Source organism: Rosa rugosa, chromosome 5, assembly GCF_958449725.1.
Source record: "Rosa rugosa chromosome 5, drRosRugo1.1, whole genome shotgun sequence".
NCBI lineage: Eukaryota > Viridiplantae > Streptophyta > Magnoliopsida > Rosales > Rosaceae > Rosa > Rosa rugosa.
In genome coordinates, this window is record NC_084824.1 from 18,638,039 (window position 1) to 18,656,449 (window position 18,411).

The window sequence follows — 18,411 nt, forward strand, 5'->3', positions numbered from 1 at the left end:
GTTTTTTACGTTGTTATTTAGTACTTTGAATAAGTACGCTTATTCAAGTTAAATCCTAATATATTCTTGGTGGTCAGGGGGGAGGAAGCGTTTTGACAAGATCCCCTGAGCACGGATTAGTCTCTGGGCCTAGGAAACTTTTGAGGGCACCGTGTGATTGAACAATAAAAAAAAAAGTATGCAAAGTGGTTTTTTCTTCGGTTAGATCGAAATGTTGATTTGGGGGCATAAACTCTAATCTATGTAATTTCATGGCGGTGACTTAGTATAGTCGTTCAATATGAATATTTAATTCTCATAAAATATAAAAAGAAATTAAAAGAAAATTATTGTCCAAAAGTATATTTTAGATTTTCTAACTTTTTTAAGCACATAATTCTCCATGTTAGAGCATTAGCAGACTCTCTATCTTAACTCTTTATCTATTTTGGAGAGTATGTTTAGCTTTTTATCAATTTTAAGCTTTTAGCAGCTGCACGCCTGCACGGCTAGGGAATCCTTAGATCAAAGAGGAGTGTGAGGTTGGTGTTGGAGATGACTGTGAGGTCGGTGGTGGAGGAGAGGATCGTGGTGAGGAGTGGCGCAACGGGGATTTGAGGGTGCAATAAAACCGAAATCTCAGAGTCTACCGCCGAGATAATACTCCAAGTATTGCTGGTGGTTTTGGATGTCTTCATCCGACAGGAGAGGAGGGGCTCCTCGCCCTGCAACACTGTCCACTTGAGATCTCAGGAGGGGCCGGATTTAAGACTCGGTGGAGGAGGGGCTCGACACTTTCTTGTATATGAATCAACTCATTATATAATTACCTCAATATTATGCTTCAACTGAGAAACATTATGAGACTTCATAATGGTTCAATATCATGCATACTTGCTCTAGGGTATATATCACAAATGAAATTGACAATACCTTAACTAGAAAATTGTTTTGTTCATGATGTTTTTGCCTCATGTTCATCCATATTCAAAATTGTAAAGAATAAAAAAAAGTACGTAAATTGCTGTGACTATATATTCAAGATGTATGCAATAAAATGAACAATTATAGATCATAATGAATACCTAATGCGTAAAACAACCTCCATATATAGCAACCCTCTCCATTGGAGCTTTCACATACTTCAGCAAACTAACGTAATGAATAACCTAGGGACATTCTCTAACTCTAAACCCTAAAGTCATGTATCACCACTCCACTCTCCTAGTCCTTAAATTCTTAATGAACGTCTCATCGAATATTTATCTTGAATTATCCAAATGAAGGCGGTTTCCACTGGAACTGACTTTGACGTGGACAACTCGTGGAGGAGTGATCATGACGAGATAGAAATGCTTATTGTGTGGAGGCAAGCATGGAGAGATCAAGAGCAACTCTAAGGATCTTCGTGTATAGAAGCAAAGTGAGTTGTGTTCAAGAGTGTGAATAGCTCTTGGGGTAGAGGGATTCTAGGTTGAGAGAGGGTGTACAAGGGGTATCCATTTGGATACAAAAGCTTGGGTTGGGCATAAACTTGAGCGGTATAATCTTGTACTTGTGTAATTCTCTCATTAGTGAATTTAAAACTCTCCGAGGACGTAGGCAAGGATATTGGCCGAACCTCGTACGTTAAATCTTGTTGTCTTCTTGGCTTGGTCATTTCTTCTTTCTATCTCTATTTCTAGTATTGCATGACGGAGGGATTAATTTCCCTAACATTTATAACCTTATAGAAGAATTAGAAAATAATTATTAATATTGGTAGTAAAATAGAAATTGAGTATAATGAAAATGTATGAAAAGATTTCATGCGGGCTGAAGTGTATGGAGATAGCTAGCCCACACAATGAGTGCTTGCTGCTTCTGCTGTAGCACTTGCAGCCTCCTCTTGTTCTTTAAATTCAAATAAAAGTTATGGAGCACAATTATATACAGGTGCTTTACAGTGTTCGAACATTTTTTCAGAAGATCGATGTTGTTTCATTGTGAAAAAATCAATGTGTTTCCTTATCATTATGACAACTATACTGAGAGAAATTTTAATCAATTTGTGCACATCGTCTATAACTGCACATATATAAAGCCTACTTAGTTTTAAACTCATGGACAACTGGCCAGTATCTGAAACAATATAAAGTTTTCATGCGAGCGGAAGTATAATTTAAGACATATTATACTACAAAATTAAATCACTTGTAGTTGTGGCAAGATCTAAACCATTGGCATGATTTTATGCTCTTAATTATGGTATGGCTGTGTACCATGAAATTCCTTCTATGCTTTTAAAGATTGGACAAAACATTCCTCTCTCTACTTCTGAAAATGACATTAAGAAAATAAAGAAGATCAAGAAACGATTGCAGAGGTTTTACAATAAGAACATGCAATTTATCATAAATGTGCTTATACATCCACCTCGGGGGCTATCTGAGGCCGGAGCAAATGCTTTTTGGTTTAGATCGTGCATTGCAAAACATTTATCCCGTGGTTTCAGCTGTCTCAGCATTCTTGATGTTCTTAATCCCCTCCGTTTTACCGAAGTTTGAGCATACTAGAAATTGGTTGCTTTAATTTTAGATCCATTTGTATTACGATCATGAAGCCCTTAATCTTTAGTTTACAAGAACTTTTGTCTAGGCAACTTTTGTATTAACATGCATGTGTTCATCATGATTGGCTTTAATAATTAAGATAGTCTAGAGCATTTTTGTTTACTTGAATGGTAATAACTTTTGAGACTAGAGATTGGCGCCATATTGTAGTGGTTATTCTTCTGAAGTTTCCCTCTTTAGTAGCATTGTTTATAAAACTTTTAAGGTAAAAGTTTTCATGTGATCTAGTTTTCTGTAAAATTTGTTCATCAACCTTCAATGCCTTCCAGCATAGGTAGGTCTTTCTGAGTAAAAGTAGTATACAGTCTTCTTTGTTTCTGATTAATATTTTTAGAAAGAAACATTCATATTTCTATGGAGTTGCATTCTCACTTTGAAATTGAAAGTTAACTTTTGCTTATAGGACTAATTTTCACATTCAACTCTCTTGGTGCATGCTATTATTTTGATATCGTGGCATTCGAACACATCGGTTTTAAACTCATGGCAAATGACCAGTAACTTTTTTTTTTTTTTTTTAGCAAAATGTTTGTTGCAGTATTTGTTTCAATAATCAAAATGTTCCAACTCAACAAATACTGCAACCAATAAGCTTTAGCATGACCATAGATGCAATCAACAATATGAATCAGCTAGCCAATCTAACATAAACTGCTTCTCCTGAAGTAGATCAAACTACCAATAATCAGAACCCCAGAGTATAAAAACTTTATCTGGGAATCGTTAGGGTAGAAAAGTAGCAAGATAACCCTAACAAAAGCAATCCAACTACCAATTTCTCCCCTGAAGATAAAGAACAGTAGTGAAGGAAAGCTAAAGAAGATGTATGGGATCAATAACCGGGTGAAAATGTTTGTTTTCTAGTTTGTCCGATCAAAGACTAACCGATAATTGGAGATCAGCGATGCAATTAACAAGAAGAAGAGAGAGTGAGAAATCAAGCCTCTGTTTCTAAATGCTTCTGACTCGGCTGAATCAAATTGGGGGATAAGGAGATCAATCCGTGCATGCAACCCTCTAACTTTGGCCAACTCTGCCATCCTATAAACCATGGTTGCCATGTTGCTCACATGCGGAATTTGACTACGATAAAGGTTTACCGCGGTGGACAGAAGACTCTCTCTGAAAACGTACCATTGTGGCTTTCACAAATGGCCACTGAAACAATATAAAGTTTCATGCGAGCTGAAGTATAATTTAGGGGTTTTGTCCATTTACCCCATTTCTAGGGATTTTTTTCTCACTCACCCCATTAAGTTTTTTTAATTCCCTCTTACCCAATACACTCTAAGGGAGTCTTCCCTAATACCCCATTAAGATTTTTTTTTTGTTTTTAATTTTTTTTTAATACCATTTTACCCCTCATCCCTTTGTTACTTAGAGAGAGAGAGAAACTATAGGAGACTTCGCCGGAGCCCGTCACCGGCCGCCGGAATCCGGTGACCGGATTCCGGCCAACTTTCGCCGGAATCCGGTCACCGGTCGCCGGATTCCGGTCACCGGCTGCCGCCTACCGGAAATTGCTGAAAATCTCACCGGAAAGTTTTTTTTGCCCCTAATAGACATCTATTGCCCCCCAATAGACGTCTATTGCCCCCCAATAGACGTCTATTGCCCCCCAATAGACGTCTATTGCCCCCCAATAGACGTCTATTGCCCCCCAATAGACGTCTATTGCCCCCCAATAGACGTCTATTGGCCCCCAATAGACGACTATCAGCCATGTATTGCCCTCCAATAGACGACTATCAGCCATGTATTGCCCCCCAATAGACGTTTAGATTACCAAAATAATAATTAATTTTCCTAAAACTACACAAATAAAACTTTGATTAAAGAAAAAAAATGAGGAAATTACTTCAATTCAAAACGTCTATTGCCCCCCAATAGACGACTATTGGCCATGTATTGCCCCCCAATAGACGTCTATTGCCCTCCAATAGAACTTTGGGTAGCTGAAATGAGAATTTATATTCCTAAAATTAGACAAATAAAACTTTGATTAAAGAAAAAAACGAAGAGATTATATTAATTGAAAAGCGTCTATTGCCCCCCAATAGACCTTTAACACACCTCTATTGCCCCAATAGGACTTTTTTTTTTCCATTTTTCTTTCCTTCTGGGCCTTCTGCCCCAATTTTACCCAAAAAAAAAAAATTGATATGGGAAAGGAGAACTTATATATGAAAGAATGGTGCTAGTTATGAAAGGATGGATGATGATATATATGAGTTACTGTAAGGAACGTTTTATCCCCCAAAGGTCCACCAAACTAGAATTAATGCTCAGCCTTACATTTAGTATACTAATATGCCTTCTGTACTTTTGCTATTTTCTTGAAGTTGTTTGGTCTGGTTGTAAAGCATGAAATGCGATCCACCATTGCCCAATTGGACTTTGACTGCCAATAATTTATCATCATCAAGGGCCAAACGAATGGAGGATGATATCCCTGAGTTACTGAAGGAACCTTCTAAAGCTGCCAACGGTTCACCAAACCAGAAACGTGTCACCTCCACAATCCAAAGCTGAGAAATTGCTGTCAAGGTCTCCTAAAGGCTTGAGAAGTGGCAGCAAATTCATTTTGCAGGCTATGCCTTCTTTCCCTGACGGTTCGTCGGACTTGCTTCCGCTGTAGCTCGTTGTCCTCGCCGGATCCGGAACTCCGGTCTCCAAGGAGCTGCGACATCGCCGGAGCTTCAAGACTTCGGAACTATCCATGTTACGATCTGAAATTTAAGCTCCGGCGGTAGATCGGTGGAGATAGACCTTGCCAAACACACGGAGATCGGTGATGAAGTCGATGAAGCAGACGTTCTTGAAGAGCACGACGGTGGGCGAGAGCGTCATCGGTGAGAGAGAGAGAGAGAGATAGAGAGAGAGAGAGGCTTCGGCCGAAGGGATGAGATAGAGAGAGAGTGGCAGTGGCTGTAATTCTTTAATTGGGTTGGGGTAAAATGGTTATTTGCTGTTAAATTGTGTAGGTGGGAACAAAAATCTGTTACTGGGGTAAGTGAGATAATTTTTGCTCATTTTGGTGCTTTGGGTCAAGGACCCTATAATTTAAGTCTTGTAGTTATACTACAAATTTTTTTTTTTTTTTTTTAAATTAAATAGAGGATTAGGCGATATTAGTTCCTCTGCGATAGCCGATTTGGGGTGACTGACACCCACCCACAATCTCGAAAGAAAAGGGGCAATCGCAACCGGGAACCCACCGCCCATCCCTCTATTTTATGTTATTAATAAAAGAAAAGAAATTACAAGAAGAGAGAGGGGGACATAAACCAAAACCTCTCTGAGAACAAAATGAAGTAAAGTACTCAAAGTGAGCAGTAAGCAATAGTTACAAACTGATGGAAAGAAGCTTCATGCAGTAACCATGCAAATATATGTGACCACGCAGCAACCACATATATGGAACACACCTATAGTTCATCAGCAACCATGCAACAGAAATCACCATAACCCAAACCCACCTTTTCATGAAGTCTATCAAGCACCACAAAATTAGCGAATACGGAAATTCGGTAAACCTACAAAATTAAATCACTCGTTGTTGTGGCAAGATCTAAACCATTGGTGTGATTATCAATATATACATGAGGAAAGATCAGGTTTCATAGTGCTCTATCTTTGATCAAGGATATATATAACTCAAAGCAACATGTTAAATGACTACCTCGTTCGTCTAAATCAATTAGTTAGAGGGAGAGAAAAAAAAAAAAAACTTGAAGCTGACAAGTTATAGTATATATAACATTGAAAATTTTAACCACAAGAAAAACAATGATTAATTGCTACTTATTTTCTTGAGAAATTGGCTTCGAGGGATAACAATAACAAGAATGATGAAACAATAACACATACTATCGGAATATAATCTTGAATACCAAATGAAATAGATATGTTGTATCTTGTTTGATTGAGTATAAGAGTATTATTCTAAATTTGCATCATTTTTAGGTATAAGAAAGCTTTCAGGTATCTCTAATATATGATGTTAGATTGTTAGACATATAAAGATAGAGTACTATGATAAAAAATGTAACGCAAAAGTAACAAGATATTAGGTTATTATATGATTAGCTCGTTCGTCTAACTAATTAATTAGAAATAAAAAAAATATAAAAAGACATGAGCTATTTATTTGGGGTCTTGCGTTGCATCCCAAAATCATACCTAGGACATTGGAAACCTTCCCCATGATAAAATAACACATCATCAAGCACACACTATCTGACTATCAAACTAGCTATTTATTATAAACTTACCAAGATGTACATGTCATGAGTGAACCACCCATATACAGCCCAAGCAGCCCCATTGAAGGTACAGATTACGCCATTCCAGAGGGTCAAATTTGGTAAACTCAATGATTTATAACTATAAATGATGTCTTATCCAAAAAAAAATCGCTCTCTATATTTATTAGGAACAAGCAGATAGTTAAAATTTAAAATAGAGAGTCACTTAAGCCATCTCCAACAAACTATTTATTTCAAAATAAATTCTAAATTTAGCTAATTTTAGGATAAATTTTACTCCAGCAGAATACCTACCTAATCAAAATATTTAGCTAGATATGAGAGCCAATTTAACTAAAACTAAAATTCTTCAACTTTCAAATTCATTTAACTTGGAATTTTGCTTGTCTTACTAGAATAGAACTCAAAAACTAGCTAGCTATATTTCACTTTTAGCCAATTTAGCTAAGAGCATCTTTAGTAGACTCTCTATCTTAGAGCATCTCCAACAGACTAGCTAAATTCAATTTTTAGCTATATATAACTATTTTTAGAGCAAAAATCAACTCCAACAGACTAGCTATACCCAAGTTAAATTTAGCTTTAGCTAAAATGGCTAGCTATATTTAGCTAGAGAATCTTACATAGCTAAAGCAAAAGTTATATTTCTCTCTCCTCTTTTATCCACATGTCAGTTTATGATTCAATAAAATTTAGTATATTATTTACAATAGCTACTACTGTTGGAGCAACATTGTTAAATTAATAGCTATATTTCACATCTTTAGCTAAATTTAACTAAAAAGTAATTCCTACTGTTGGAGATGCTCTTAACTCCTTAGTAATTTTAGAAGCATGTTTAGCTTTTTATCCATTTTAACAACTACACCACACTCATAAGTGTCTCTCCATTTTAGGTTTTAGCTATCTCGCTCCTAAATTTAAAAAGCGAGATGAGGCTCTCTATTGTTTTTGTTAACTTAAAACATTCTTTTTAAGTTATTGTATGTAATTTATAAATAAATATAAACTATTTTTTTTTTTTTTTAGAATGCTATTTTTTGTTCATTTTATAAATTCAAAACTAACTAAAATAGAGAGAATTGATACAAAAATATTTTAAAAGTGGCTAGCCAAAATGACTTCTTAGCTACTTTAGTTAAAATTTGACTAAAAATTTGCTTGCATGGCATGGCTAAAGATTTTCTAATAAAAATACCTATTATTGTTGGAGATGCTCTTAGGAGTTTGGTGCATGTGTTAAATTTGACAAAAAACTAAACATGCTCTCCAAAATAGCTAATGAGCTTAGATCAGAGTTTGTTAAAAGATGATCGATCTAAGTCTAGTGCAGTTGCTAAAATGAATAAAAATCTAAACATGATCTCCAAAAAATAGCTAAAAAACCAACACAAAGAGTCTGCTAAAGATGTTTTAAAGTAATAATTTTTCCAGAATTTATTTAAAAACCTAGCGAATATATATTATTAAAAATTGATGAAATACGTAAAAGAAATAGCACATAAAAATGTTGGAAGACTTTACGTCTCTATAAACAAAGCTCTAGTTCGTAAACTGGTGGAGATATTCAACCTCTCTTGCAACATCTAAGGCAATATTGAGTCTTGTGGTCCAAGCAAGAGGTTATGGCCTTTCATCGATCTTTTCAGTTAAAAAGATGTCTTCCGAGACTCCCTTGAGCCATATAGTCATATAATACTATCATAGTTTCTGCATCCCAACAGTATCCTAGAAATGATACCAATTAATATAAGTTGGTAACTTGGTATGTCGCACTTTGGTGCGGACTTGAACCTCACGCTCAAACGACCTTATTGCTTCATCAGCCCCCCTACCAAATTTCACTTTGCCTATCATTTTCATTGCCTTGCAGTTGAGTAAACCCATATAGTACAGTAAAGCTCTAATTTCACCAAACTAGGAAAGTTGACGCGGCTAAAGACGTCCAGGTTTCCTATATTATTGACATTAGTAGCCAAAAAGAACGTTAGCTCCCTAGTAGCGCCAAAAACATTTCAAGGTGCCAAGCGGTTGTGACTAATATCAATACGAAGCAAGGTGGCCTGATATATCGGGGGAAGAAATATACTGGGATTGAACTAAAATTATTGTTACTAGAAATTGTGCCCGCGCTTTGCCGCAGGTTTTGAAGCTAACATAATGTTATTTAAGGACATAATCCAAAAGCATAGAAAATATAGTCGACATAATCATTATATTAACAAAAGATTATCTGTTTTACAACAAAAGATGAAGTAGATCATGTTCTAGCAACATATATAACCACCAATACATATGTTGTGGTAGTGTGTTCAAAAAATAGGTTGTCATAGTTTAAAGCTAATTACAATTGCTGCTGCAATAGTTTGCAAAAAATAGTTGTATGATGTCCATTAGCAGGTGTATATTCTCAAACGGTGTTAGCCTATTGATAGCTAGTCATGGAGGATGTCCAAAAAGTTGATTCCTCCAGAGTGCGTGGTTTTGCTGAGGCCAATTGTGAGTGATTCGAAAAAGATGGAGCAGCTGCTTGTGAATCACATTCCATTTAGACATTGACAAATCCAGCATGGAAAAAAAGATACTAACCAGCAATAATCTTCAAAAGGCACAACTTTTGGTAGTAGTAATCTCACACCGTTCATAATAAGTACGCCAACTATGTAAATGAACCATTCCAGTACAGGAACCAACCACGTCAACATAGGCCTGCACCAACTCCATGAAGCATCAAGGCAAGGAAAATTGAGAAACCATCATCACCACACCACTCAAGAAATGATAAGGACACCCAAATAAAACCCTCCAATCATTCACAACAATATCGGTCAAGTTTGAAACCAAGTAAACTGAAAGTGCAATTCATAAAGGGCCAAAACAGCACAGAACTTTAGATATTGACACCAAAACCGAATAGTCAGAATATATACCCAAACTTTACAGCATTGTTACCTAACTTCCTCAACTTTAACTGCTTGAATTATAATTTACACTCACTACAGAAGAGAAGAAGTTTTGTATCAGTTTTTGCACAAACAAAAACTTGAAACCCGGAGCCAAAACACCTAATTTATAACACCACATAAACCATCCAAGCATTCCCACTCATTCTTTTTCTTGTTCAAACACAAAATTGGTATCATCCATTTGTCATACAGACCTCAAATTGAACCAATTTCAGAAACCAAAACAGGAGAAAGATAATCTAGGAGAGGGTATCTGACCTGGAGCTCTCTTGCTTTTCTCAACGCAATTTCAAAAGATAATAATCCGGGTATTTGATTCAATACCTTTGAACAGAGAGGAGGAAGTAAGAAACCACTGAGAACAATATACCAGTTTATATGACGAAAAGCACCAAAAAAAAAAAAAAAAAGACCAATTTTTTCCCCATCAAAGTTCCTATACTTGCAGGACACAAAGCAAATCCCTAAACCCAATCACCGAACACCAATATTTTGAACCCAAATCAAGAACGGAAACCATTACCTGGTCAGATTGACCAGTGAAGGAAGCAAAAACAGTGAGATTCCCTGGTACCGGTAGATGGTGAAATTTTGTACTCATTTTCAACCCAACCTCTGTATCTCAGAGCTTGATCGATGCGGTACAACTTGATGGCATCTCACTTGTCAAATTGGAGATCAAACTGATTTGGCTTCTTCTCTTCTGTATTGCAGTGCCCAAGGTTTTGCAAGGACTGCAAATTATGAAAAATTAATTTCAGAAGTTAGAAACTATAAAATGGCAAAACTCAGTTAACTAAAATTAAACTCAATGTAAGCTATCTGTAAGAAGAAGAAGAAAATAATAATAATAATAATGATAATAATAATAATATAAATATAAAAAAATATAAAAAAGATAAATGGCCATGACAAAATGGTCACATTTGTGGCCTCTCAATCCGGTGAACATAGGACCAACTACTTGATCATTTTTGAAAGCAAGCAAGGTACTTATATTAGAAAAGACAGAGAGTAAAAGATTGAAGTCTTGTGAAATTGCAGATCAAACTAATTTGCCTTCTTCTCTTTTCTGTTGCAGTGTCTGAGATTTTGCAAAGACTGCAAATTATGGAAAATTAAGTTTAGATCAATTTTTAGATGAATAAAGGAGACTTAGTTTTGATTTGATATCAGAAGTTAGACATATACAAATATCTGATTCATTTAGTGTTCAGAGTATATGAAGATCAGAATTTCACGTTTATCACCAATGCATAAACTCATACACACTACACTGACCACAGGTTACTCTTTTCCCTATTTCTATCTAAACCCCATAATTACAATTGGTTGCGAAATTTAGCCAAAATTCCACCTGGACCTTTGCACTAGAACAGTGGATCGTCTGATTTCATTTCAACAATTAACATTAACAGACCATTTCATCTGATATAGATTAGTTAGGGAACAGGAGCGGGAGGGGAGTATCTAATTCAAATAGTGGAACCTTGATGTAGAATAAGTCTAATATATTGTAAACCCATGTGGATTTTTACTTAGAATAACAAACTTTCCAGTGTTAAGTTCTAAAATCAATTTTTAAGTCTAAAGGACTACAGACCTTGCTAAAGCAATATCAATTCCTGGTTCAGTTGTTCCATTCCAATTAATATTTGGTTAGGAAAAAACTAACGCTTCTTTTGGTTGCTGGGATTCTGAAAGTGGACTAAAGGTCTCCAATTTCAAAGTTTCTAGAAATCAGAGATACATAAAATTGAAAAAAAAAAAAAATACTCAATCAAAACTAAATAAGTATCTAGACTTTGTCATCATTCTCAATAAAAAGGTTGATGCCTACTTTCTCAAGGCATAATGGATCATCCCTTTGCATGTGGGAATGGTTTACGATATGTATAATAAAAACTGGGAAGCTTTAAGCCTTTCCGACTACTTCTAGGAATCTAGTTCCATGCAATTAATCCTTAAATTAATATATGATATGTACAACTTCCAGTCTTCCACCTCCATTTTACTGCTTAAAAAAAGAAAAAGAAAAAACAAAAGGAAAAGTAGTACTATAACATCATGGATATTAGGAAGTTCAAGTTCAGGCTCAGAAAAGAAGAGAGAAGCTGAAAGAGCAGCTTACATAAAACTCTAATTTTATTTCAGTTTTTTTTTTTTTTCCTGCTGTTGCGAGAAAAATTGCACAGAGTGTAAAATGTCACCCAACGTAATTTCACTCGTATTCATTAACTGAATAGAGTTTTAATTATTTCGGGTTCGACCCATTCAAGACAGAATGTGTCTCTTAATTACAATCCCTTGTTACAAGGGAACACCCTTTGATTCCATTTATAAAGAAACCAGTGTGTGATTGTTTGTTTTTGCGGCTGCACCCGAATTTTGGAATGGGTTGCCTACGTACCCGGGAAGGGATCAAGCCACTCGTAGTTCAAGAGTTCCAATGAGTGAATGACTCAGTGGAAGGCTTGGATTTTTGGAATAGGAATAGTGTTTGGGATGCGGTTGCATCTAGATTATTTGATTCCAGATTGCCTACATACCCTTGTGGGATCAAACCACATGTAGTTCCAGCATTTGGGATTTAAATGGGTAGATGACCCATTTATTTTTGGATTTGTGTTTGAGATATTTGTGAGGGTTTAGAGCCCTTTGCATTTGCTTTTGGATAATTTGGGAATGATTTTATTTTTTCTGGTGTTTGGGTGAATTTGACTGGTGGAGTCAGAGATTCGGATTGGCTGAATTTGACTGGTGGAGTCAGGGATTCGATTTGAATTTGTGGTTGCATCTAGTGGGTCGCTAGATTGCCTACATACCCTGTAAAGGGATCAAACTATTGTAGTTCTGAAATTTGAGGTTTTGAGCTTTCTTGGTTTTGTACCAAAATAAATTTTATTTTGGGCTTTGAAGCATTTTTTTAAGAACTTGACGTCCGGGTATTTTTGATTCAGACACCCGTTCTGCTGAGCGTCGCCGAACTCCTTGAATGGGCCCAAATTTAAGATGGGCTTTGGTTGCAAGTCATTTCCTTGGTCCACATCAATCAAGGCCTTTTTAAAAGGCACGGAGGCCCAGCTGCTTTCTTTTCCATTCTCCATTTTCTTTTCCTCTTCACTTTCTTTTCTTTGTTTTCACTGTCCTTACCCAAAACCCAGACAGAACACGAACTCGGTGCTTCCGCCAAGTCGAATCGGAGATGGGTCTGAAGATGGAATGTCAAATCGGAGAGGGATCTGAAGATGGAGTGCGATTTGGGTCCTCAACTAGAAGGAATTTCTCAACTCCTGAAGCTTGAAACTTTCTGTATTGCTTCTTCCTGTGAGAAATTGGGTAAGGACTCTCTTCTGTTTTGCTTCTTGCTTCTAGCTCGTACTATAATCCAGAAAACCAGATACTGACGCCCATTCTTCTTCCATAACATTTCACAGTGATTTTGGAAAGTGGAGCTTTGTGCACCAGCAAGCTATTCAATTCAAGAGGTCGACATATTGCGGGTGAGGCTAAACTCGCTTTTCTTTATGCCTAATTGACTTGAATTGCTGAACTTTGACCTTCCTTGAATATGTTGATTAAGCCTTTGTGCATGAATTGATGGTCTACAATGCCACTTTGTCGGCTTCTGCAATTGTGTTGGAAACTTTGTTAATTAAGCCCTTTTGTCTTATGCATAGCTTAATTAATATAATCTCTTAGTCTGCAACACCACCATAACATTCACTCCTCTTCTTCTTTCTTTATATATATATTGCTTTGTGCTTCTGTCAATCTCTGGAATGGTTTTGATGATGTTGGCCCACTTAGATTATGGTTTCATGCTATACACAAAGATGCCACCGCCAAAGACTTCTTTAGTTTTCATGTCGGCACCGCTTCGATTACTCGCATCAAAACTCGCTACAGCCTCTTGGAATAAGTTGAAAGTGGCTTTAACATATCCCCTGCACTTCAACACATCTTTGACAAATAGTGTCAAATTGTCTTGTGTACTTAAATAGAGTCTCAAATTGTCATTTTGTCATTCCACCACTAGGCTTTCAACTTTTTTTTTTTCTTTTTATTCTGCATCTTGACCTGTGGCCCTCAGAAACACACAGTTGTCGTCCTTTGGTATTAAGCTTTGGATAGGTTCTTTTCTGAACATAACTTGTATTTGATAGAACAGTTTTGACGTGCAGGTGTAAACAGCAGCAGTAGTTATCAAAACTTCAAAGGCCTCTCGAAGCTTTTCTTTCTTTGGTAAGCTTCTTCTTGAAGTGTTAGTTCTGATGTCAACTTGTTTGTGGGCATTAAGTTTATAATCTGCTGCAGAATTGGATTCATTTTGACAACTTCTCTCCCTGGCTATGCAGGTGGATCACGTGTAGTGTTTAAGTGAAATTGACAGAGTTTCCTTATTTTTATCATCATCTTTAATTTAAACCAAGACCTCTTATGAAAGCATGGCCTGGATGATGATTCGTGTGAGGTCCTCTGCCAGTCTCGGGGTGTATTAACCCAAACTTGAGACTTGAGGATGATATCGGCACCCGAAGGCTCGCCGTTTCAAAGTTCTGAAAACAGTATTGGCACCATAAGGCACCGCCACCGGAGCTTTGAAAGTAGTTTCGGCACCCTAAGGCACGCCGAGTCGAAGCTCAACGACAATATCGGCACCCTAAGGCACGCCGTGTCGGAGCATGATATTGATACCCTACGGTATCGCTGGAGGCCTGCATCATTTGAGAACAGCAAAGAAAAAGGTGCAGATCGGTGAAAGTCTCACCCTCTTCTTTCTTGCTTTCTCTCCTCGGCTGCTGTCCTCTGCTTCTTTACAGTCCTCCTCACGCAGCTATGCTCCTCACGTCCTCTGGTCCTCCTCCCCTTTTTTTTTGCTGTAGAGTCTCTTTATATATAGGCAACTTGGGTTTGCGAAGATTATCACGTCGTGATGGAGCTGGACTCAAACATATCAAGGCTGAGAGTTTGTGATTAATTTGGCATCAATAACTCTACCTTTATCTTTATCTGCTGAACGTGTACCCCTCAGCTTCATTAATTGTTGTATTGTTCTACTTTCTCTCCTTTGTAGAATTTGAATAAAGCTAGAGTATACCAACAGTAGATAAAGTTAAAATAAACTTCTAGAAGCAACGTGCTTCTCCTACACTTTTTCCTTTACGGAAAATATTTTCCATTATGGGCTTTTGAATTTTTTTCGGTTTCAACACCTGCTTTGTATCACTTAGATAAAATACCATACTATAGTTCCTCACCATATAATTTTATTAGTGTTGATCTCAGTGACTGACCTTGATAACCTCAGAACACACAATTATCAACTAATCAATTAAAGAAACACGAACACAATCAAATACCACACCTGTTCTACTTGTTCTAAACCCAATCGTCTCATCACAAACTGGATCCAATCAAAACGCAAAACACTGAATACAAAACAAAAAGAAACAAATGCCGATTATAACAACCACAAAACTGAAAAAGCACATAACAAATTCAAGGAAATCAGCTTAAACTCTGTTGATATTGATTCTACCAAATCGAAATCTCACCAAGCTTTTGCGATGCTCCCAATTACTCAACACGCAGACTACTGGATACAATACCAAAAGAAAGAAACACAGATTATCAAATCCAGATCGCACCATCTATAACCTCTGAGATTTTTGCATTGTTGGCTGTGCTTCTGAGCTTGGTTCTGCAGCAAAGATGGTGGCTTTGTACTCGTCTGAGAAGACCAGCTTCTGGGTCGGCTCTGTTTTGGAAGCTATGGCGTCAACACTGTTCTTGTTGCTCACAACTCTCTTGCTCTGTTACTCTTTTTTGGTAGTGATTTTTGGGTTTTTATGTGGATTTTGACTTGGGTCTGAGGGATTAGGGTAGATTTGCCGCGTATCTAATCAAACCCTCCAGTTGCTATTATCTGGACCACTGTCAAGTTGATAAGGAGAAGCGAGAGAGCGAAAAAACCTGAACCTTCTGGAGTTCTAGCATTCTACTGTCGGCGGGTGCTTATAACAGACTGAATGGCAGGGATGTAATTTAAGAAAAAATTAAGGGCAAAAGCGTCATTTACTTCGGGCTCGAATGAACAGTGCGACGCGAATGAATAGTGCAGCGCGAATGAACAGTCCACGCCCTTTAGATTATAGATAACTGGCTAGAAGCCGCCCCAATATAATTTCAATTCATGAAGACTCAGAAGGAGCCCAATTAATTGATTCTCAAACATCTAATTTCACAAGATATTTGTTGTTTTCAATAGAAGCTGGGATCGAATCATTGAGATTCTTTCTGCAGATAATAATGAACATCACTCTATTGTCCTCGTTACAACCTACTCCGGTCCAATTACAGTAATTGAAGCCGGACCATCCAAGAGTGTTATGACCTAAACTATTCCGGAGACCTTCCATGACGACGAGATCATGGCCACTTGTATCGGATTGCTACTAGAGCTAAGAACTAGCAGATATCCTAACAGAACATGTCAATAAATATAGAGAGGTGATATTCACACACCTTTTTGTGTCAAATTTACTAATAAAAAAAATTGAAACTAAAAACAAAAACATATAGTTTGAGATGATGTCAATCCCAGTGTAGTCTTGGGCTCTTAAAGTTAAGTGAATGTTTGGTGAAGCATCTGAGTAGGACTTATCGGGTCGAATATAACAATGGGATTCCTAATATAAGCAAGCCCATTTATTTAGAAAAATATTCTTTTTTTGTTTTTCTTTATTAAAAATTCATATGATTATTGAATATTGATTTCTATGTAGATTATTCCAATATTGGAACGCGGCTTAGCACCGTCATGCATGATGTTTAGTGACTTGAGTTAATCCTAAAGAGGTCATTTGGAGTAAATGGCCAAGAAAATGGATTTCTTAGAGTATTTGATTGAAAACTTACTCAAATTGTGTAAATGCAAACAAAAGAAGCAAAAACTTTTTTCCCATGTATGAAAAATAAGCGATTTAACTTCAAAACAGAGTTTATTCCATATATATATATATATATATATATATATATATATATATATATATATATATCTTATCCAGAGCGAGGCCTCGCTTTGAAATTTCAGAGCAAGGTTAGGGTTTAGAGTCACTTATATATATATATATACACATATACACACGTGTATGAATGTATGCTGTATGCATGCATGTATGTATAATAAATGAGCAATTTAACAAGGCAGCAATAGAATGAAAATGTATGCATAATCCAGATACACTATATATAGGTTTTTGGAATTTGACATCAAGAAGTATTTTCACACCATCGATCGACATCAACTCATCCCAATCTTTAAAGAAGAGATCGACGATCCCAATTTTTACCCAATTTAGAAAGTTTTTTCCGTCGGACGACTCGTACGAGGTGAGAAAGGCCCTTATTCCGTCCCACACAGTGTGCCTACCAGACAATATCTACCTACACAAGCTTGATTAAGTGATAGTTCCACATAGGATAAAACACCTTTAATCCCTCATCTTTCACCTAATCAACATTTTCATCCCTGATTTCTATGAAATGTAACCTTGTTCACTCAATTTCATCAACACTGTCTTACAATTTCGTCCCTCCATTATATTTACCGTATTTTGATCAGGGTATTTTTGTAAATAACACACCTTCTCAAGGATATTTTCATCGAATAATAAGTAAATAAATAAAGAGAACAAAATTAAAAATTTGAGAATAGAAATTAAAATAAACTTCCTTCATTTACTAAATAAAAATTATTTTGATTTTTTTATTTTTGATGAATATTTATTTTTTTATTGAAAATTTATCAATATTTCAATAATTGAAAAAAAAATATGCATCCTTTTAATTTTGTTAGAAAAATAAAATTATTCATTTGCAGTGTTATATTGCAAACAAAATAAGTCATTTTTATCAGGTGATATTCTTTTTATATTTAAAATTAATATTTAGTGATTTAACCAAAATACCCTCAAATTTAAGGGTTGATTTGACAGAATAATAGATGGGAGAGACGAAAGTGTGAGATGAAGTTAAAGCTAAGGGACTAAAATGATGAATGATGTTTTTCAGATGTAAGGGACGAAAGTGTTGATCTGGAAAAAGTTGAGGGACTAAAGCGATTATTTATTTTTGCACATATATAGTTTCTGGTTTACCAAAACTTTTTGTTTCAACATATATATATGTTTCAAAGCCGGTGAGCTAGCTGTGACCTATTGATAAGTTATAATTCCAACATTGTAAAGGTCATGGATTCTATTCCCACTGACATATGTAAAGGTGAAATGGGCTAAGGATTTAAAAAAAATTAATTTAATTATATATATATATATATATATATATATATATATATATATATATATATATATTTGAATAGGAATTGATTGCATTAATAATCAAACCATGAAAACAGGCCAGAGCTTACAAAGCTTACACAAGTAATTACTAGTCGATGACCAAGAGAACCTATCTAAGCCTAACAAAACTCATTAAGAACTAAGGGACGCTCGCTGAACACAAGCCTAACTAAGCAAGACAAACCTCGCTTCCTAAGGCAAAATCAATCATCTAGCCTATTTT

The 18,411-nt window shown here is 36.1% G+C and overlaps 2 long non-coding RNA genes across 2 annotated transcripts; both read right to left on the reverse strand.

Annotated features, from left to right (window-relative positions):
* Positions 1–9,149: 9,149 nt before the first annotated feature.
* LOC133712727 (uncharacterized) lies at positions 9,150–10,576 on the reverse strand. Its single transcript, XR_009847573.1, has 3 exons — positions 10,349–10,576; positions 10,084–10,149; positions 9,150–9,568 (listed from the first exon to the last, which is right to left on the reverse strand). It is a non-coding gene; the product is annotated as an uncharacterized LOC133712727 (long non-coding RNA).
* Positions 10,577–10,850: 274 nt separating this feature from the next.
* LOC133713090 (uncharacterized) lies at positions 10,851–15,981 on the reverse strand. The gene is made up of 3 exons (XR_009847770.1): positions 15,384–15,981; positions 15,194–15,257; positions 10,851–10,926 (listed from the first exon to the last, which is right to left on the reverse strand). It is a non-coding gene; the product is annotated as an uncharacterized LOC133713090 (long non-coding RNA).
* Positions 15,982–18,411: the final 2,430 nt, after the last annotated feature.